The 23,374-nt window shown below is 42.1% G+C and overlaps 1 protein-coding gene across 1 annotated transcript in view; it reads left to right on the forward strand.

Annotated features, from left to right (window-relative positions):
- Positions 1 to 23,374, forward strand: part of LOC120030445 (Kv channel-interacting protein 4-like) — a 186,697-nt gene that overhangs the window by 59,948 nt on the left and 103,375 nt on the right. The gene's annotated exons all lie outside the window — the stretch shown is intronic.

A 23,374-nucleotide genomic window follows, 5' to 3' on the forward strand; every position in this document is an offset into this window, starting at 1 on the left:
TTAAACCTTTTCTAATTTCTAATCCTCTAATGTTGTTATTGGATCTGATTTTAATAACTTGCATTTTGATGGCCATAACGAATAGATATGGTGACAGCAGACACCTTTGTTTAACTCCTTTTGACAATTCAAAACTCTCTGAGAAGTAGCCATTATTTACTATCTTACACCTGGGGTTGCTATAACATTATTTTTACCCATTTTATAAGAGAATCACTGAAATTAAAAAAATCCAGGCATTTCTAAATAAAATCCAGTCTTACTTTATCAAATGCCTTTTCAAAATCCGCTATAAATACCAGGCCTGGCTTCTTAGATGTTTCATGATGTTCTATTATTTCTAGTAGTTTTTGTATAGTATCTCCAATGTATCGTCTATGTAAAAAACCTGTCTGATCAGGATGAACAATAACTGGTAAAACCTTTTTAATTCTGAGTGCTATGCATTTTGCTAGTATTTTTGAATCACAACATTGAAGTGTAAGGGGCCTCCAGTTTTTTAGATAGACTGGGTCGTTATGTTTTCCATCTGGGTCTTGTTTTAATAATAGAGAAATCAGACCTTCCTGCTGAGTACCTGACAGACTACAATTTATATAGGAGTAGTTAAAACAATCTAACAATGGAGCTTTTATTATATCAAAAAAGGCTTGATATACCTCAACGGTTATGCCATCAAGCCCTGGGGTTTTTCCAGACTGAAAGGATTCAATAGCCTCAAAGTTCTTCCTCTGTAATTTGGCCTTCGCACTGATCTTTCTGAACATTTGCTAATTAACCATTTTTTAAATTATTTGGAAAGAATTCCTTACTGTAATCTTCATTCAGTGGGAGAGGATGGGATGGAAAAGAGAACATCTGCCTAAAATAATTAGCTTAATCTTTTAACATATCATTAGGAGAATCATAGATGACTCCATCTTCAAATTATTTTTGTTAGCGTTCCTGTATTGGAGATTCCGTAAGACTTTTGTGCATTTTTTTCTCCATATTCCATCCAGTTTGCTTTATTTTTGTAATAGATTACATTAGATCATTCTTGATAAAGTTTGCAAGTTCTTTTTGTTTTTTCTCTAACTTATTTTCTATCTCTGTAGTGTTGTTTTTATTGCTATCTACCTGTACTATTAGTTCATGGATTTCCCTTGTTAGTCTTGTATCTTTAGCCAGAAACTGCTTTTTTATTATTGATGAATATTGAGTTGAATGAACTCTGAAGGTACATTTAAAGGTATTCCAAACAATAAGGGGATTTGCTGAACCTATATTATACTGGAAAAATTCAGTTATAAATTATTTTGTCTTAGTTAAAAATAAGTTGTCCTCCAGTAAACTTTGATACAATTTCCAATATCCCCGTCCACGTGGAAAATCTACAAGAGTTATGTGAATGCCAATTAGATGATAATCCGATCGCATTCTGTCTCCTATTAAAACTTTTTTAACCTCTGATGTAAGAGAGAAAGAGACAAGAAAGTAGTCAAGACGACTAGCTTGATTAAGTCTATTCCTTGCGAATCATTCCTGACTATTTGCACATTCAGATCGACATTTTTGTTAATTAATATCATCACACCTTTTGAGTTCCTTTGTCCATGACAGAAACATTTTTCACCACCCCATTCCTTTTTCCACGCAACTTCATCTAAGGATGTAGAGTGAGTTTCCTGTAAACAGTATATGTTATATTCCTTTTCTTTTAGCCACGTAAAGACTGATCCTCTTTTTTTATAATCTGCTAAACCGTTACAATTATAACTGGCTATACTTATTTCACCCCTTACCATAACTAGATACTATTCTCAGTCTAAATTGACCATAATTTGTGCTTGTAAAGTTACTGCCATCAGAGGTATTATGACGGTCAAAATTAGAGCTTTCAAATGTCTGATATTTAGAATTCAAGAAATAGGTTCTAGCAATATTTGTTTTATTCCCTTGCCTGTTTGCCTGTGAGCCAATGCCACAGATGTTAGAAAATTGAGACAAGATATTATGTGCGTAGTAAATCTGAGTAGGTTGATGTGTATGATAATGGATGTGATTTAGTGAGAGTGTGTACGATTTCTGTATAAGAGTAAGACTATAATGTATGCTGTCCAAATAAATAATAATTCCGCCAATTTGCATGGTTGAGTGTCTATGTGTGTAACATGTAGTGCGTAAAGCCTTCATATTCATGATGATAATTGTAATCCATAGCGTATCACTGTTATAGTTGCATCATAATTACCTTTAACATCATTGAAAAACACATCACAGCATTTCCATAGCAATTGACGTTTCACATGATCATGAAAGAGACCTTGCATTACTCTAGAGACAGCTTCACTACGACAAATTTGACTCATTCCGTACAATATGTTATTATTCCCCAATGCCCCTATTCTGATATCTTCCCCTTGCTTGTTGTAAACATATATAAACATGTAGACAAATGCATAAAAAAGATAGACAAACAAGAAACATATGAAATTATAAAACAGTTCTCTACAATATAGAGAGAGTGAGAGAAGCGAAGAGAGGAGAGCGACATCAGTTGTGTGTGTGTATGTATAAGTCTGTATGTGTCAGCGTCTTTCTCTCGCTGTCTTTTTCTCTCTCGCTGTCTTTCGCTCTCTCTCTCTCTCTCGCTGTCTTACTCTCTCTCGCTGTCTTTCTCTCTCTCTCTCGCTGTCTTTCTCTCTCTCTCTTGCTGTCTTTCTCTCTCTCTCTCGCTGTCTTTCTCTCTCTCTCTCTCTCTCTCGCTGTCTTTCTCTCTCGCTGTCTTTCTCTCTCTCTCGCTGCCTTTCTCTCTCTCTCTCGCTGTCTTTCTCTCTCTCGCTGTCTTTCTTTCTCTCTCTCTCTCGCTGTCTTTCTTTCTCTCTCTCTCTCACTGTCTTTCTCTCTCTCGTTGTCTTTCTCTCTCTCTCTCTCTCGCTCGCTGTCCCGCTCTCTCGCTTTTTCTCTCTCACTGTCACTGTCTCTCTTTCACACTCACACATGAAGGCTCACTGACACATTCTTTGACTTAATTCCACCCACACTCCTTACTTCTAATGTCCTTACCAACCCCCTAACAACAGATTTCCTTTATAACAGCGATTGACAAAGTTTTGGTCTAAATAATGTCCTATAACAGCCATTTATACTAGTTCTTCTATACTATTCTCTTCTAAAGTCTTTTGTCAACACTTGACAGTGCAACACAGGCTGCACTTAGTACTCTTAGTACATTTTTCATTTCTTCAATTTTATCTGTGAGCAAGAAGCAATCAATTTAAATTGGTTTCATTAACATTTTACCTTTTATTTAACTAGGCAAGTCAGTTAAGAACAAATTCTTATTTTCAATGACGCCCTAGGAACAGTGGGTTAACTGCCTTGTTCAGGGGCAGAACGACAGATTCTTACCTTGTCAGCTCGGGGTTTCAATCTTGCAACCTTTCGGTTACTAGTCCAACGCTCTAACCACTAGGCTACCTGTCGCTCCATTTGACATAAGATTAGTCATTTCTGATAAGAAGGGTTAGATGAATGAGTTTAATTGAATCATTTTTGTTTATTTGACACACTGTATTCCACATGTGCCCTTGTCAAAAGTAGTGCACTATATATATGCCATTTGAGACACACACATATCTGCGACTGTAAAATGAACATTGTGAGATACAGAGAAGCCACGCATTGAGTCAGTCAGCTCATTGAGCATGATGACATGAGCCAGCTTTCCATTCCCTGCTTGTACATTGGAAACGGTGATAGATTGTAATGGGTGTTTCTGACAAACGTCTCTGTAAATCAAGTACGTGAGGCGCCGACTGACTGAGTTGTCTGTGGAGTGAACTCGGTTTAAACTCACCGCCTTGCTTTTGTCTGACAGTAGGGCCAAATTCAATCAAAACAGAATTTACGTTGTTACTATGATGTGTATGTTCTTTCCTTGATATCGAAATCGGTTTGATTTAGTTTCCTCAAGAAATCACATCACGCTACTTAAAAACATTTATAGGAGAAAGGAGAAGGTGATTTTCCCACTGTCTAAATTGAGTTCCAGACTGTGTTAAAAACAAATAACCAATTAATTTGTCTTACAAAGGACAGTGATAAACAGTCAATAATTGTTATGCTCTTGCAATGTAGGTTGCATTACAAGTAGGGACAGCAGCTTGTGACAGAATGCCATTTGAGATGTTTGCCAGTTAAAACACATGGGGCATGATTCTTACATGGTATCTCTGCACACAGATGGAAGTCTTACTGCAGATGAAATGATGGTTCGAAGAATAAGGGATGTATCTAATCACTTTTAATGATGGAAGGCATGAAAGTGTCAAAATAATGACTTTGCGTTTGGGACTGATCCTTGCTGGGGTATTGTAACTTGAGGGCAGACTCAATGGATATGCACTTTTACACTGCTAGTCTCACAGCTTTTTAAATCAAATCAAATTTTATTTGTCACATACACATGGTTAGCAGATGTTAATGCGAGTGTAGCGAAATGCTTGTGCTTCTAGTTCCGACAATGCAGTAATAACCAACGAGTAATCTAACCTAACAATTCCACAACTACTACCTTATACACACACAAGTGTAAAGGGATAAAGAATATGTACATAAAGATATATGAATGAGTGATGGTACAGAACGGCATAGGCAAGATGCAGTAGATGGTATAGAGTACGGTATATACATATGAGATGAGTAATGTAGGGTATGTAAACATAAAAGTGGCATAGTTTAAAGTGGCTAGTGATACATGTATTACATAAAGATGGCAAGATGCAGTAGATGATATAGAGTACAGTATATACATATACATATGAGATGAGTAATGTAGGGTATGTAAACATTATATTAAGTGGCATTGTTTAAAGTGGCTAGTGGTACATTTTTACATAATTTCCATCAATTCCCATTATTAAAGTGGCTGGAGTTGAGTCAGTATGTTGGCAGCGGCCGCTAAATGTTAGTGGTGGTTGTTTAACAGTCTGATGGCCTTGAGATAGAAGTTGTTTTTCAGTCTCTCGGTCCCTGCTTTGATGCACCTGTACTGACCTCGCCTTCTGGATGATAGCGGGGTGAACAGGCAGTGGCTTGGGTGGTTGTTGTCCTTGATGATCTTTATGGCCTTCCTGTGACATCGGGTGGTGTAGGTGTCCTGGAGGGCAGGTAGTTTGCCCCCGGTGATGCGTTGTGCAGACCTCACTACCCTCTGGAGAGCCTTACGGTTGTGGGCGGAGCAGTTGCCGTACCAGCCGGTGATACAGCCCGACAGGATGCTCTCGATTGTGCATCTGTAGAAGTTTGTGAGTGCTGTTGGTGACAAGCCGAATTTCTTCAGCCTCCTGAGGTTGAAGAGGCGCTGCTGCGCCTTCTTCACAACGCTGTCTGTGTGGGTGGACCAATTCAGTTTGTCCGTGATGTGTACACCGAGGAACTTAAAACTTTCCACCTTCTCCACTACTGTCCCGTCGATGTGGATAGGGGGGTGCTCCCTCTGCTGTTTCCTGAAGTCCACAATCATCTCCTTTGTTTTGTTGACATTGAGTGTGAGGTTATTTTCCTGACACCACACTCCGAGGGCCCTCACCTCCTCCCTGTAGGCCGTCTCGTCGTTGTTGGTAATCAAGCCTACCACTGTAGTGTCATCCGCAAACTTGATGATTGAGTTGGAGGCGTGCATGGCCACGCAGTCGTGGGTGAACAGGGAGTACAGGAGAGGGCTCAGAACGCACCCTTGTGGGGCCCCAGTGTTGAGGATCAGCGGGGTGGAGATGTTGTTACCTATCCTCACCACCTGGGGGCGGCCCGTCAGGAAGTCCAGGACCCAGTTGCACAGGGCGGGGTCGAGACCCAGGGTCTCGAGCTTGATGACGAGTTTGGAGGGTACTATGGTGTTAAATGCTGAGCTGTAGTCGATGAACAGCATTCTCACATAGGTATTCCTCTTGTCCAGATGGGTTAGGGCAGTGTGCAGTGTGGTTGCGATTGCGTCGTCTGTGGACCTATTGGGTCGGTAAGCAAATTGGAGTGGGTCTAGGGTGTCCGGTAGGGTGGAGGTGATGTGGTCCTTGACTAGTCTCTCAAAGCACTTCATGATGACGGAAGTGAGTGCTACGGGGCGGTAGTCGTTTAGCTCAGTTACCTTAGCTTTCTTGGGAACAGGAACAATGGTGGCCCTCTTGAAGCATGTGGGAGCAAGAAACAGCAGACTGGGATAAGGATTGATTGAATATGTCCGTAAACACACCAGCCAGCTGGTCTGCGCATGCTCTGAGGACGCGGCTGGGAATGCCGTCTGGGCCTGCAGCCTTGCGAGGGTTAACATGTTTAAATGTTTTACTCACCTCGGCTGCAGTGAAGGAGAGCCCGCAGGTTTTGGTAGCGGGCCGTGTCAGTGGCACTGTATTGTCCTCAAAGCGAGCAAAAAAGTTATTTAGCCTGTCTGGGAGCAAGACATCCTGGTCCGCGACGGGGCTGGTTTTCTTTTTGTAATCCGTGATTGACTGTAGACCCTGCCACATACCTCTTGTGTCTGAGCTGTTGAAACCCACAGGCTCAGTGGCTGGCAGGGTGCTTGAAGTGTTGCCAGAGCTAATGCAGCTAAAGAGGTAGCTGCAGTCAAGATAGGAGTAGGGTAAGGTTGCCCCAAGACACTGATCTAAGGCCAGTTTTTTGTTTTTACCCCCTGATTATTAGGTTTAGGGAAGGTCATCTAAATCCAGATCTGTGCCAGCAGGCCACAGGAAAGAACTTTGAAACAGGGTATACCATTTTAAAGTATTTTTGGCCCAATACTTCTCTGCCACTGTGAGGATTTGTCTATCCTATCATCCTGCCTGTGTGATTATTGTATTTCCTGCAGTTTGGGGTTATAGAGTCAGCCTAGTTGCAGTGAGGTTATTTATATTAATGGATTTCACTATTTAGTAGTTCTGAGCAGTTAGTAGCCATCTGTGGATCGAGACAGTGAGGAGCTGAGCTAAGTTCTGGTGACCTTTTTAAGGGCATTCTACTGCAAGATGAATTAAAATACAATTATGCTGACACCATCTAAATATAACTTCCACCTACCGAAATGAGCTCAAAAACATATTGGACCATGCAGAGAAATGAGAAATGAACATTCAATTATCTGGCAACAGCTCTGGTGAACATTCCTGCAGTCGGCATGCCAATTACATGCTCCCTCAAAACTTGAGACATCTGTGGCATTGTGTTGTGTGACAAAACTGCACATTATAGAATGGCCTTTTGTCCCCAGCACAAGGTGCACCTGTGTAATGATCATGCTGTTTAATCAGCTTCTTGATATGCCACACCTGTGAGCTGGATGGATTGTCTTGGCAAAGGAGAAATGCTCACTAACAGGGATTTAAACACATTTCTGCACAACATTTGAGAGAAATAAGCTTTCTGTGCATAAGGAACATTTCAGCTCAAGAAACATGGGATCAACACCTTACATGTTGCATTTTATATTTTTGTTCAGTATATAAACAATAGCCTAAATGTTGGCAAATTTTGCTGGGGCGATTCGGGGTGGAGATGCAGGTGGGAAAATGGTGCAGCCTTCTTACTTCATGCTACTTGACTGAGCTCCTATGTCCAGCACCAGGAAACGGACTCCAACATCTCAGAAGAGGGAAGGTATTTTTGTTTAGCCAGTTGCTTGTAATTAGCTGGATGGCTATAGAGATTAGCTCTGAATCACTATGAGTGGTGCAGTGCAGACTAATTTATTGCATGCCTATGACAGCTCTCCAAAGCGCAAGAAGTATGAATGCTCTGAATTCTGCTGAGGCCGCATTGCATTCAATTCTGTATGGCCACTGCAGAAGTCGGATTGACCATTCAGAGCCTTTTAGTGGCCAAGTAACAGTTTTGACTTGAATCTATGGCAAGACCTTAAATGGATGTCTAGCAGTGATAAACAACCAATTAGACAAAGTTTGAAGAAATTTGAAAACAATATTGGGCAAATGTTGCACAATCCAGGTGCGGAAAGCTCTTAGAGACTTACCAAGAAAGACCCACATCTGTAATCTCTGCCAAGATGATTCTAACATGTATTGACTCAGGGGGTTGACTACTTATATAATGAAGAAATATTAGTATTTTTTTCATGTAAAAGTCAAGGCGTGTTTTTCAACATTTTATATGTTACAGCCTTATTCTAAAATGGATTAAACATTTTTACAATATCATCTACACACAATACCCCATAATGACAAAGCAAAAAAAGGTTTTTAAATTTTTTTGCTAAGTTATTACAAATATAAAACTGAAATATCACATTTTATATAAAGTACCAGTCAAAAGTTTGGACACACCTACACATTCAAGAGTTTTTCTTTATTTTTACTATTTTCAACTTTGTAAAATAGTAGTGAAGACATCAAAACTATGAAATAACACATATGGAATCATGTAGTAACCAAAAAAGTGTTAAACACTTTTAAACATCAAAATATATTTGAGATTCTTCAAAGTAGCCACCCTTTGCCTTGATGACAGCTTTACACAGTCTTGGCATTCTCTGGAATGCATTTCAATTAACAGGTGTCCCTTGTTAACTACTTACGGCTGAGATCCCGTTAACGGGATCGACTTGACAACAGCCAGTGAAAGTGCAGGGCGCCAAATTCAAACAGAAATCTCATAATTAAAATTCCTCAAACATACAAGTATTTTACACCATTTTAAAGATAAACTTGTTGTTAATCCCACCACAGTGTCCGATTTCAAAAAGGCTTTACGACGAAAGCACACCATCTGATTATGTTAGGTCAGTACCTAGTCACAGAAAAACACAGCCATTTTTCCAGCCAAAGAGAGGAGTCACAAAAACCAGAAATAGAGATAAAATGAATCACTAACCTTTGATGATCTTCATCAGATGACACTCATAGGACTTCATGTTACACAATACATGGATGTTTTGTTCGATAAAGTTCATATTTATATCCAAAAATCTTAGTTTACATTGGCACGTTATGTTCAATAATGTTTTGCCTCCAAAACATCCAGTGATTTTGCAGAGAGCCACATCAATTTACAGAAATAATCATAATAAACATTGATAAAAGATACAAGTGTTTTACATGGAACTTTAGATAAACTTCTCCTTAATGCAACCGCTGTGTCAGATATCAAAAAAACTTTACGGAAAAGCACACCATGCAATAATCTGAGTACGGCGCTCAGACACAAAAACAAGCCATACAGGTACCCGCCATGTTGTGGAGTCAACAGAAGTCAGAAATAGCATTATAAATATTCACTTACCTTTGATGATCTTCATCAGAATGCACTCCCAGGAATCCCAGTTCCACAATAAATGTTTGTTTTGTTCGATAAAGTCCATCATTTATGTCCAAATACCTCCTTTTTGTTTGCGCGTTTAGTACACAAATCCAAACTCAGGAGTCACGGGCAAGTCCAGGCAAAAGTTCAGATGAAAAGTCATATTACAGTTCGTAGAAACATGTCAAACGAAGTACAGAATCAATCGTTAGGATGTTTTTCTCATAAATCTTCAATAATGTTTCAACCGGAGAATTTCTTTGTCTGTAGAAATGCAATGGAACGCAGCTAACTCTCACGGGAGTGCGCGAGACTGAGCTCGTGGCACTCTGCCAGACCCCTGACTCAAACAGCTCTCATTCCCCCCTCCTTCACAGTAGAGGCATCAAACAAGGTTCTAAAGACTGTTGACATCTAGTGGAAGCCTTAGGAAGTGCAATATGACCCCATAGACACTGTATATTGGATAGGCAAAGACTTGAAAACCTACAAACCTCAGATTTCCCACTTCCTGGTTGGATTTTTTCTCAGGTTTTTGCCTGCCATATGAGTTCTCTTATACTCACAGACATCATTCAAACAGTTTTAGAAACTTCAGTTTGTTTTCTATATAAATCTACTAATTATATGCATATCTTAGCTTCTGGGCCTGAGTAGCAGGCAGTTTACTCTGGGCACCTTATTCATCCAAGCTACTCAATACTGCCCCCAGCCATAAGAAGTTAAAAAAAGTTAATTTGTGGAATTTATTTCCTTCTTGATGCGTTTGAGCCAATCAGTTGTGTTGTGACAAGGTAGGGGTGGTATACAGAAGATTGACATATTTGGTAAAAGACCAAGTCCATATTATGGCTAGAACAGCTCAAATAAGCAAAGAGAAACAACAGTCCATTACTTTAAGACATGAAGGTCAGTCAATCTGGAACATTTCAAGAACTTTGAAAGTTTCCTCAAGTGCAGTCGCAAAAACCATCAAGAGCTATAATGAAACTGGCTCTTATGAGGACCACCACAGGAAAAGGAAGATCCAGACTGTTCAGAGGAGACTGCTTCAATCAGGCCTTCTTGGTTGAATTGCTGCAAAGAAACCACTACTAAAGGACTCCAATGAGAATAAGAGACTTGCTTGGGCCAAGAAACACGAGCAATGGACATTAGACCAGTAGAAATCTGTCCTGGAGTCCAAATGTGAGGTTTTTGGTTCCAACTGCCGTGTCTTTGTGAGACGCAGAGAAGTTGAACGGAAGATCTCCGCGTGTGGGGTTCCCACCGTGAAGCATGGAAGAGGTGATGTGATGGTGTGGGGGTGCTTTGCTGGTGACACTGTCAGTGATTTATTTAGAATTCAAGGCATTCTTAACCAAAATGGCTACCACAGCATTCTGCAGCGATACGCCATCCCATCTGGTTCGCGCTTAGTGGGACTGTCATTTGTTTTTCAACAGGACTATGACCCAGCACACCTCCAGCCTGTGTAAAGGCTATTTGACCAAGAAGCAGGGTGATTGAGTGCTACATCAGATGACCTGGCCTCCACAATCACCCGACCTCAAACCAATTGAGATGGTTTGGGATGAGTTGGACCGTAGAGTGTAGGAAAAGCAGCCAACAAGTGCTCAGCATATGTGGGAACTCTTTCAAGACTGTTGAAAAAGCATTACAGGTGACGCTGGTTGAGGGAATGCCAAGAGTGTGCAAAGCTGTCATCAAGGCAAAATGTGGCTACTTTGAAGAATCTAAAATATATTTTGATTTGTTTAACACTTTTTTGGTTACTACATGATTCCATATGTGTTATTTCATAGTTTTGATGTCTTCACTATTATTCTACAATATAGTAAAGATAAAGAAAAACCCTTGAGTAGGTGTGTCCAATCTTTTGACTGGTACTGTAAGTATTCAGACCCTTTACTCAGTACTTTGTTGAAACACCTTTGGCAGCAATTACAGCCTTGAGTCTTCTTGGGTATGACACCATAAGCTTGGCACATCTGTACTTGGGGAGTTTCTCCGATTCTTCTCTGCAGAATCTATCAAGCTCTGTCAGGTTGGATGGGGAGCGTCAGCTCTCTCCAGAGATGTTCGATCGGGTTCTAGTCCGGGCTCTGGCTGGGCCACTCAAGGACATTGTCCCGAGACCTTGTCCCGAGACCTTGTCCCGGTGCCACTCCTGCATTGTCTTGGCTGTGTGCTTAGGGTTGTTGTCCTCCTGGAAGGTGAACCTTCGCCCCAGTCTGAGGTCCTGAGCGCTCTGAAGCAGGTATTCATCAAGGATCTCTCTGTACTTTGCTCTGTTCATCTTTCCCTCGATCCTGACTACTCTCCCAGTCCCTGCCGCGGAAAAACATTCCCACGGCATGATGCTGGATGCGACCATGCTTCACCGTAGGGATGGTATTGGCCAGGTGAAGACTGGTGCTTGGTTTCCTCCAGATGTGAGTGACGCTTGGCATTTAGGCCAAAGAGTTCAATCTTGGTTTCATCAAACCAGAGAATCTTGTTTCTCATGGTCTGAGAGTCCTCCAAGTTGCCTGTCAAGTGCCTTTTACTGAGGAGTGGCTTCCGTCTGGCCACTCTACCATAAAGGCCTGAATGGTGGAGTGCTGCAAAGATGGTTGTCCTTCTGGAAGTTTCTCCCATCTCCACAGAAGAACTCTGGAACTCTGTCAGAGTGACCATCGGGTTCTTGGTCACCTCCCTGACCAAGGCCCTTCTCCCCCGATTGCTCAGTTTGGCCAGGCGGCGAGCTCTACAAAAAGTTTTGGTGGTTCCAAACGTCTTCCATTTAAGAATGATGTAGACCACTGTGTTCTTGTGGATCTTCAATGCTGTAGAATTTTTTTGGTACCCTTCCCCAGATTTGTGACTGGACACAATCCTTTCTCAGAGCTCTACGGAAAATTCCTTCGACCTCATGGCTTGGATTTTGCTCTGACATGCACTGTCAGCTGTGGGACCTTTTATATAGACAGGTGTGTGCCTTTCCAAATCATGTCCAATCAATTGAATTTGCCGCAGGTGGACTCCAATGAAGTTAGGTAAATCGCTAAACCATTCTACAATGGGGTTGTCAGATTTTTCTATTCAATACTCGTTTTGTTTGCAGAGGAAAAGCGAATGTGGACTGTTCTAGTGTCTTCAATGTGTGCATCGGCAGTAATATTTTTTCATGTTACATATTTTTTTTGCCGTGGCTGCAATAATATTGCGGTGATGCAGCGCCACCGCTAAATGACTGCAGCAGAAACACTGATGTAATGTCAAAATTTATTTTTTTCCCCAATGAGGATGGAATTCTGGAGGTTTTTGTTCTAGGCATGAAGATGTCTAAATAATATGAGAAAGTGAACGATTTAAACAAAAGTTTAGCTCAGTGAGGAATTGGGGATGACCTGCTTTGCGATATATTACCTACTTTTACAGCCAGGGTTTCATTTAAATTGGCCTTGGCACAATACTTTTATTGGACAATATTCAGAGTTTTGGCGATGTTGAAATTCATTGGCACAAAACACAGCCTAAATAAAAGTATTCACTGTGGAAGTTGATAAATGTAGGCCATTCTGAGGAAATATATGCGCAGCACTTAGTTATAAGCATCAATTTATCAGTTTTCTTGCTCAAACTGCAAGCAGCACCTGTCAAACTCTAACCTCTTGGAAACACAGGGATGTCGGGTACAGGATGAATATTATCAGAGGACCTTGGAATTTGCCCCGCTATATAAAAATTACTGACATGGCACATTCGCACAGGACTAAAATTATGAATGTGGTGTTTTGTTTTTGTGCACATAAATACATTAACCGACATCCCCCAGTAAAATTCTCTGACGTATTGTACATTCATCAGATGTTGTACCAAGCCTAATCCATTTGCAATGCAAACGTTCCATAATTGTATTGAAGTAGATCTTTATAGCTGAGGGACTAACCAAGATATTGGCCAGCAAATTGCAATTTCTCTCCCGTTGTGACCTATGCTTTGAAAGCACCACTGGAGGCAGAAAAACATATTTGTAACAAGTGACAGTAGCCCTATTCCTGGATCCTACCACAACAAAGCCATGTATTTTATTGAACTGGTCAGAGTGGTTCTGGTTGTAATTTAGTTGTCAGGCAGGTGTGATTGCTTCTTGTAGACTGGACTTGGACTCCTTGAGAGAAACCCAATTACAATGTAGATCCAGTGCAGCGGGTGACACAAAGGGCCTTTTACCTTCAGGATGGTCATGATGACACACTTCCAGGTAGATGTCTATGTTAGCCCCTCCATCCCGCTCTCTAAAGCCTTGCTCATACCATGCTGAAGTTGTTTTCATCATCCCCAGCCCCACTTACTAGTTTCTTCCTTAGACTTTTATCCGTAGGAGGCCCCAGAAGGGCGACCGGCACACCGTAGAGGCAGAAAGCGGGATAATGGTGTGGGAAAATTGGTACTTGATTGCGGGCGGTCGTGTTGTAAATTGGACCGCTGACGTAGATGTTCTTTGAAAAGACTGCTAGGGGTTCTGCAGGGGTGGCAGTGGGAACGGAATGATTTTTTATTTTTGTTGTGTGAAAGAGAAAAGTCGAGTGCCAGTGACCATACATTTTAAAGTAGGAGACCATGTCTGTAGAAAACGGGCCAGCGTTCTGTAGATCTTCAGTAGTCACCTGGGGGATGGTCCCTCAAGGTCCCTCTTCTCTGACCATCCACATTTTATCTGTCACATGCTTCTTAAACAACAGGTGTAGACTAACAGTGACTTGCTTACTTTCGGGTTGTTTTCCAACAATGCAGAGTTAAAGATAATAGAAATAGTGACACGAGGAATAAATACACAGTGAAGAACAATAATGAGTAAAAATAACATGGCTATATATACAGGGAGTACCAGTACCAAGTCCACAAAGTGCAAAAAGCCTTTTGTGTCCAACACAAATAGGAAGGCGAAGGGTCTCCTTTAAAAACTCGCCGTTACATTTTGAGGGTTGTATGGGTAGGTTAAGAAAAGGCTTTGGTGTGGTAGAGTGAGACTTTGAATGTGTTGACAAACATTCAATGAATTGAAATTGTCTACCTTTTCAAACACCACTCTCTCCCTGTGCAACCTGTTGATGCTCGATGCACTAGTAGTCTATGCACTCTGCATATCAATGCATTTGGAGGGAAAACAATCAAAATATTCTGTCTTTTGTGGTGTTTTTGATTACAAGCATCCCATTGCTGTTCCTTTGTATTATGAATTTTGTGATTGCAGGATTGTAATTAGAGGACTCAACGACTGTGATTGATTTCAATCAAATTTATATAGGGAGGTGAAAACCTTGATTAATGTATTGAATGAAATTTGCAGCAAGGCATGCCCTTCCATAGTAATTTCCAGGATCTCATCCTTTGAAAAACATGTCTATGTTGCATAAAGAATTAGAATATGCTGGTAGAATCAACAAAATAGGTGTTATGCACAGCATGATGAGGGATGTCTCTTGACACATTAATCTGCCTTTAAATTGGTTCCACCTTTTTCAGAATTGATATGGTGCAGATGGACCTTGTTGTCGTCAAGTGGTTGACCCGCTTGCAATCGAAATATCTACACAGGCTGCCAACGTTCTTTTAGTCAATGTCATAGATATTGCATGGTTTTCCCATTCTCACAGCATGGGGGCTTTAGTTAAAAGATACCTATTCACAAGCAATAATATTTATCTTTGAGCTCCCTCCCTTTCCTCCCTCATTCCCTCCCTCTGTAAGGGGGTATCTTGAGTGGCGCTACTATTACCCACAGCGAGTTCCTGGCTCCTGCTGAGAGAGCTCAATTAATCTAGGTGCTCAACTGGTACAAAGTAGCCAGGCAGTGCAGCAGCACTCTGCTCCGAAGTGCCCACTTCAGCGAAAAAAGGAGGGGGGCCAGAGACTGAAACGCGTCAAAATTCTAAACTGAAAAAGGGTGGCACCGGCGCTCGACTCCCACTCCACACCCTCGTTGCGCACCCAGCTCACCAAGCCTGGGTGGAGAAAAGGGAAGCTAGGAAGCACAGACCGGAGACTCTTATAGTTGCAGCTCGTCAGCTCTACTCAGAAGCCAGCAAAGTGTAAAGCTGTAGCGTTGTCAAAACTAGCAGGACTTCTGGATCACTGAGCAAGACCGGGACAGGGGGGTAACATGGGTGCTTTGATGGTCATCTTTTCTCTTCAGAAAGATCAGAGGCGCAAGAGGACAGGTAGGCCAGGTTGTGTGCGTGTGGGGGGGTGGTATGCAGGATGGTGGTCGTATTCACTAAACTAGATTACTCAAACTACTGAAGACATTGAGGTAATGTGCTCAATTGTTAATTCCTTTCAAAGCCCAGACCTGAATGAGATCTTTATCTTTTCATTCTCTAATATGCATTTTCTGTCTATCTGCAACATGTTTTAGGGTTTTTGTTTTCTTCAATCCCCTACAGACTTTTCCACTAGTAATGTGTTGTTGGGTTCATTATACTCCTGTATGAATTAATGTGCCAGACCACCAGTCCATGAAATTGACTCCACATAATTTACCCCTTGAACTTTAGAATGCCACCTTTCACAATTTAAATAGGTAATCTGGGATTGATACATACATGTTTGAACTTTTAAATGAATGACATATAGCCATTGGTTTTTGAAGAATATCACTTAAAGCTAAATGCCTCGCGAGTTTAGTTCAACTGGCATACGAGCCCAAAATATAAACTTGTGTTTGTAATTTCAGTTTGTGACAAAACAAGCAAGTATAGTGTAGAGAATTATTGTACCATCTAAACTGTTGTGAAATATATTTTCCATAACCAACAATATTGTATTTTCAGCTGTTTGAAGCTGATGTACAAAACCAAAAGTAAAAACTAAACTTAAGAACGGGAAGCATAGAAATAACGCTCATAGAGCAGATCTACCGCTCCTTAGACTTGCTTTCAATGAGAACGACAGATCTATAAGTCACATTTTTATGAGAAGTTGGTTGGGTCGCCCAAAAAGTTACATATTGCAGCTTAAAACAGAGTGTAAGACCATCCATTTAAGGACAATGAAATATTTAACAGGTGGTCAGTCATGGTGGTAGTGGTGGGGGTTGTAAAGTTGTCAAAAGTTATATTTAGTCATTTGGTGCTGTAAGAGAGACTGATCACTGATGGATCACTCTTATCTTAAGCCATATTTCATTGAAGTATTGTGAAACAAGCTGAAAGCAAAATTAATGGGGGAGCCATTCTTAGGTAATATATCAGTTTTGACAGCTCTGTCTGTGCACTGTAAGCACATTTCACCAGAACTCAGATAGGAGAACATGTGGACCAGGCAGGCACAATTCCCCTCCATAAACTCTTAAAGGTACATTTCTAAAGTGTTCAACTTCATATTCATCATCTCCAGTACCACCCCAACATCAAGATATGTAAAAATAGCACGTTTCTGTTTTGTGGAAAAAAAGTTAAATGAAGATGAGTGTTTCCAATGACATCATCAACCAATTAAGAAAATTAGTAGGCAATGCCTACTATTCAGAATTGCTTAAAATCACAATGCACACCGATGTCATTGGAAACACTTATCTTCTCCTTTTCTAGATTTTTTGTAGATTTTTTTATTTATTTTTTTACTATTTTCACATGCTGATGTTGGGGTGGTGCTGGAGATGATTTAATATGAAGTTGAACATTTGTTAAATTTCAATTTAAGCTGAAATCAAGATTTGAAAACCTCCAAATTGGATGACTACTCACTCACTGTGCTCAGCATTGTAATGAGCTCTTATTATTCTGGTCTAAATTATTTAGCATTTCGCAATGAAGACTGTGTGTGTGTGTGTGTGTGTGTGTGTGTGTGTGTGTGTGTGTGTGTGTGTGTGTGTGTGTGTGTGTGTGTGTGTGTGTGTGTGTGTGTGTGTGTGTGTGTGTGTGTGTGTGTGTGTGTGTGTGTGCATATGTATGAGATTTGAAGTTGAGTTCAAACCCAGACTGAGCTCCTGGGACCATCACAGTGGATGGAAGCGATTTATGAATTGGGCTGATTCGTTGCATGGTTAACACATGGGGCCAGAAGCCCTGAGTGCCTCTCCACTACCCACTCGGTGTTCCACATTAATTACCAAAGCTGCTCTCACCTACATGTGAAGAGCCACTGTTTTAGTTAGCGCCTAGCCAACCGTACCCTCTAACTCCTCTCTCTTCTACTCCATTCAGACCCATTCTTTTGAAGTGTCTCAAGGTGAAAAGATACGAGAGTATATGCTCCACCAAAATCATAGCAATCAGTTTCTATGGAGTTAAATATGTAATTCTATGGGTAGGTCTAGATCTACGACTATTTTGTTCAGCGTTGGTCCGAGTGGGTTTTTGAGCTACTGAAGTATTCCAATGTGAAATGATGTAACATTGTAGTTATGGTGGTTTTATTATGATTGTAGGTCTGGGTGTAGTGGGCTTGTTGTCGACGTAATCTGCTGTGACTCGATCTTTTCAGGGTTTGTTTGTGAGTGGGGTTGGCGTAGGAGTGCTGCACTAATGCATTACCTCTCAGATAGAAACGGCAAAACATCAAGTGACTCAACCCCTTAGCGGGTAAATGGATGTCTGTTTTGTACTTTTCGAATCTGTCATATGAAGGTGAATGGTTGTATAAGCAAGCACTAAATGCTTTCCACCCCTCCCTCTGCACTGTTCATTTAGTTTAAGTTTCGTGTTAAAATCATGTAATGTATCAGGCAGAAAAAGCTAATTTCAACTCTACCATCATGTACCACACTCGAGTGATGTGTGTCCTTGCCTGCTACATGGATGAGCTTTCTGATCTAATGCGTAGGCTTTAGCTCAAGAGACCAACACGGTCTTGTAGCATGAAGAAGACCTGGGTTTGAACCCAGTTGGTCACACATGCACATTTTTTTTTTTACGGCAATCCCAGTATGTTTTGTTAATTGATTGTTGTGATCTCCCTCTGTTTCGGGGGGGGGGGGGGGGGGCTGGTACAGGACTTCTGGTGTTTACAGAACTACAAGAGACTTGTAACATCCGCAGGGAGAGCAGCTGCCACTACACCCATAGTACTGCTCAGCCATGATCAGCCCATTTTCCACTATGCTCACACGGCGGATGTGCCACATGCACACATTCACTACGTGTTTATATGTTGTGTTGTATGTCTGTTTGAGCGTGAACTTTGTTACGGATCCCAAGTTGTATAAGTTGTCATCGCATTCCAATTACATGGTTGCCATTCACTCAGTGCTACTAAATCCCACAGTTCATGGCCACCCTACTAAGCAACACATACAGTGCATGAAGTAGCTTAATAGCATGCCTTTATACCACACTGTGTATTTCTACTGTCCATAAAATTCAACTTTAAAACAAAGGTCTGGATTCTTTTAGATCACTAAAGATTCATGGCATTTATCACAAGAGGGTTGTTCCCTTTTGAAAAGGGCACAACTCTATTTTTTCCAAACGCACGTATTTACAGAGCAAATCCATAGCACTTACTTTTCGTTCCTGAGACCACACTGGGTTAGTTGAACGTTTTTAAAAAAGCATATTACTGCCGATTTAGAGCTTTGCTACCCGACCCGAGCCAGATGGGCCCCCGAAACAAACAGTTTCCATCAATAACTAGGGTACGGGTAATGCTCGGGTATCACCAAATTATTCTGTAACATTTTGAAGCTGAGCCATTTTCTCGTGCTCTGCTGCGCAATAGTCATATCTGACTAAGATCATAACATGGTGTCAGAAGTGCTTCAACCTCATCAAATATAAGACAGGAGAGATTATTTCACAGAAAATGTTCCTTGTTTTGTCTGAGTTTAGAGTAAAAAAAAAAAAGTAGTCTCGTCACTGAGCAGCGCAGCCCAAGCAAAACTGTTGCTATGGATACTCACAGACCCAGAGCCGTCGTGAGCAGAGCGTGAGTGACAGACATTGAGGTGCAGCTAATGGATTTACTAACAGAGGAAGTTGTTTCTTGAATTTGGCAGAAGCAATGGGTAGGGTAAGGCCTGAACGTTGCAGGCAATATATTTAACCCTTGTTTTACCAGGTAAGTTGACTGAGAACACATTCTCACTTATCAAATCAAATGTTATTGGTCACATACACATGGTTAGCAGATGTTAATGCGAGTGTAGCGAAATGCTTGTTCTTCTAGTTCCAACCGTGCAGTAATATCTAAAAGGTAATCAAACATTTTTACAACAACTACCTTATACACACAAGTGTAAAGGAATGAATAAGAATATGTACATATAAATATATGGATGAGCGATGGCCGAGCGGCATAGGCAAGATGCAGTAGATTATAGAGTACAGTATATACATATGAGATGAGTAATGTAGGGTATGTAAACATTATATAAAGTGGCATCATTTAAAGTGACTAGTGATACTTTTATTACATCCAATTGTTAATTATTAAAGTGGCTAGAGATTTGAGTCAGTACGTTGGCAGCAGCCACATCACAGTTAGTGATGGCTGTTTAACAGTCTGATGGCCTTGAGATAGAAGCTGTTTTTCAGTCTCTCGGTCCCAGCGTTGATGCACCTGCACTGACCTCGCCTTCTGGATGATAGCGGGGTGAACAGGCAGTGGCTCGGTGGTTGTTGTCCTTGATGATCTTTTTGGCCTTCCTGTGACATTGGGTGGTGTAGGTGTCCTGGAGGGCAGGTAGTTTGCCCCCGGTGATGCGTTGTGCAGACCTCACTACCCTTTGGAGAGCTTACGGTTGTGGGAGGAGCAGTTACCGTACCAGGTGGTGATACAGCCCGACAGGATGCTCTCAATTGTGCGTCAGTAAAAGTTTGAGTGTTTTCGGTGACAAGCCAAATTTCTTCAGCCTCCTGAGATTGAAGATGCGCTGTTGCGCCTTCTTCACCACGCTGTCTGTGTGGGTGCGCCATTTAAGTTTGTCCGTGATGTTATGCCGAGGAACTTAAAACGTTCTACCCTCTCCACTACTGTCCAGTCAATGTGGATAGGGGGGTGTTCCCTCTGCTGTTTCCTGAAGTCCACGATCATCTCCTTTGTTTTGTTGACGTTGAGTGTGAGCTTTATTTTCCTGACAACACACTCTGAGGGCCCTCACCTCCTCCCTGTAGGCCGTCTCTTCGTTGTTGGTAATCAAGCCTACCACTGTAGTGTCGTCTGCAAACTTGATGATTGAGATGGAGGCGTGCATGGCCACGCAGTCATGGGTGAACAGGGAGTACAGGAGAGGGCTGAGAACGCACCCTTGTGGGGCCCCAGTGTTGAGGATCAGCGGGATCGAGATGTTGTTTTCTACTCCCATCACCTGGGGGCGGCCCGTCAAAGCCCAGGACCCAGTTGCACAGGGCGGGATTGAGACCCAGGGTCTCGAACTTAATGACGAGTTTGGAGGGTACTATGGTGTTAAATGCTGAGCTGTAATTGATGAACAGCATTCTCACATAGGTATTCCTCTTGTCCAGATGGTTAGGGCAGTGTGCAGTGTGATTGCAATTGCGTCGTCTGTGGACCTATTGCGGCGCTAAGCACATTGGAGTGGTTCTAGGGTGTCAGGTAGGGTGGAGGTGATATGACCCTTGGCTAGTCTCTCAAAGCACTTCATGATGACAGAAGTGAGTGCTACGGGGCGATCGTCGTTTAGCTCAGTTACCTTAGCTTTCTCGGGAACAGGAACAATGGTGGCCCTCTTGAAGCATGGGGGAACAGCAGACTGGGATAGGGATTGATTGAATATGTCCGTCAACATGCCAACCAGCTGGTCTGCGCATGCTCTGAGGACGCGGCTAGGGATGCCATCTGGGCAGGCAGCCTTGTGAGGGTTAACACGTTTAAATGTTTTACTCACGTTGGCCGCGGTGAAGGAGAGCCCGCAGGTTTTGGTCGCGGGCCGTGTCAGTGGCACTGTATTGTCCTCAAAGCGAGCAAAGAAGTTGTTTAGTATGTCTGGGAGCAAGACGTCGGTGTCCGCGACGGGGCTGCTTTTCTTTTTGTAATCCGTGATCGACTGTAGACCCTGCCACATACGTCTCGTGTCTGAGCCGTTGAATTGCAACTCTACTTTGTTTCTATACTGACGCTTAGCTTGTTTGATTGCCTTGCGAAGGGAATAGCTACACTGTTTGTGTTCGGTCATGTTTCCAGTCGCCTTGCCATGATTAAAAGCAGTGGTTCGCGCTTTCAGTTTTGCGCGAATGCTGCCATAAATCCACGGTTTCTGGTTGGGGAAGGTTTTAATAGTCACCGTGGGTACATCACCGAATCACTTGCAAATAAACTCCCTCACCGAATCAGCGTAGACATCAATGTTATTGTCTGAGGCTATCCGGAACATATCCCAGTCCACGTGATCGAAGCAATCTTGAAGCATGGAATTGGATTGGTCGGACCAGCGTTGAACAGATCTGAGCACGGGCGTTTCCTGTTTTAGTTTCTGTCTATAGGCTGGGAGCAACAAAATGGAGTCGTGGTCAGATTTTCCGAAAGGAGGGCGAGGGAGGGCTTTGTATGCGTCGCGGAAGTTAGAATAGCAATGATCCAGAGTGTTGCCAGCCCCTGTTGCACATTTGATATGCTGATAAAATTTAGGGAGCCTTATTTTAAGATTAGCTTTGTTAAAATCCCCAGCTACAATAAATGCACCCTCAGGATATATGGTTTCCAGTTTACATAGAGTCCAATGATGTTCTTTCACGGCGGTTGAGGTGTCTGCTTGGGGGGGTATACACGGCTGTGATTATAATCGAAGGGAATTCTCTTGGTAGCTAATGCAGTCGGCATTTGATTGTAAGGAATTCTAGGTCAGGTGAGCAAAAGGACTTGAGTTCCTGAATGTTGTTATGATCACACCACAACTCGTTATAAGGCATACACCCCCGCCCTTCTTCTTACCAGGGAGATGTTTGTTTCTGTCGGCGCGATGTGTGAAAAAAACGGGTGGCTATACCAACTCTGATAAAATATCCGGAGTGAGCCATGTTTCCGTGACACAGAGAATGTTACAATCTCTGATGTCTCTCTGGAAGGCAACCCTTGCTCGAATTTTGTCTACCTTGTTGTCAAGAGACTGGACATTGGCAAGTAGTATACTCGGGAGGGGTGAGCGATGAGCCTGTCTACGAAGCAGAAGACCACTCCGTCTGCCCCTTCTGCGGCGGCGTTGTTTTGGGTCGCCTACTGGGATCCGATCCATTGTCCTGGGTGGTGGTCCAAACAGAGGATCCGCTTCGGGAAAGTTGTATTCCTGGTCGTAATGTTGGTAAGTTGATGTTGCTCTTATATCCAATAGTTCTTCCCGGCTGTATGTAATAAGACTTAACATTTCCTGGGGTAACAATGTAAGAAATAATACATTAAAAAAACTAAATACTGCACAGTTTCCTAAGAATGCGAAGCGAGGCGACCATCTCTGTCGGCGCCATTCTAGAGTAGAACTTATAGCAACACCATGGGGAATAGTTTTAAGGGAGAGGAGGGGGGGATGAATGAGCCCATTGGAAGCTAGGGATGATTAGTTGGCCATGATTTAGCTGGGACACCGGGGTTAACACCCCTACTCTTACAATAAGTGCCATGGGATCTTTAGTGACTATTAAGAGTCGGGACACCCGTTTAACGTCCCGTCCGAAAGACTGCACGATACACAGGGAAATGTCCCCAATCACTGTCCTGTGGAATTGTGATATTTTTTTTAGACCAGATAAAACAGTTCCTCCTACTGTCCCTCCAACACCACTTTCTCCCATCCAGGGACCAACCCTGCTTAGCTTCAGAGGCAAGCCAGCAGTGGGATGCAGGGTGGTATGCTGCTGGCAATGGGAAGAGCTTGGGCTTAAAATTAATACACTTGAATATTGTATTCATTACTCTACATGCTCATACTGTATAATGGAGTTATCAGCAATGTTCCTCTCGGACTGCCATGCAGATTAAATATCAGCCCGCGTAGAGAAGCACAAGATTGAACTTCACTCAACTGGGAGTCCCATAGGGCGGTGCACAATTGGCCCAGCGTCGTCCAGGGTTAGGGTTTGGCCGGGGTAGGCCGTCATTGTAAATAAGAATTTGTTCTCAACTGAATTGCCTAGTTAAATAA

Source organism: Salvelinus namaycush, chromosome 36, assembly GCF_016432855.1.
Source record: "Salvelinus namaycush isolate Seneca chromosome 36, SaNama_1.0, whole genome shotgun sequence".
Classification (NCBI taxonomy): Eukaryota; Metazoa; Chordata; class Actinopteri; order Salmoniformes; family Salmonidae; genus Salvelinus; species Salvelinus namaycush.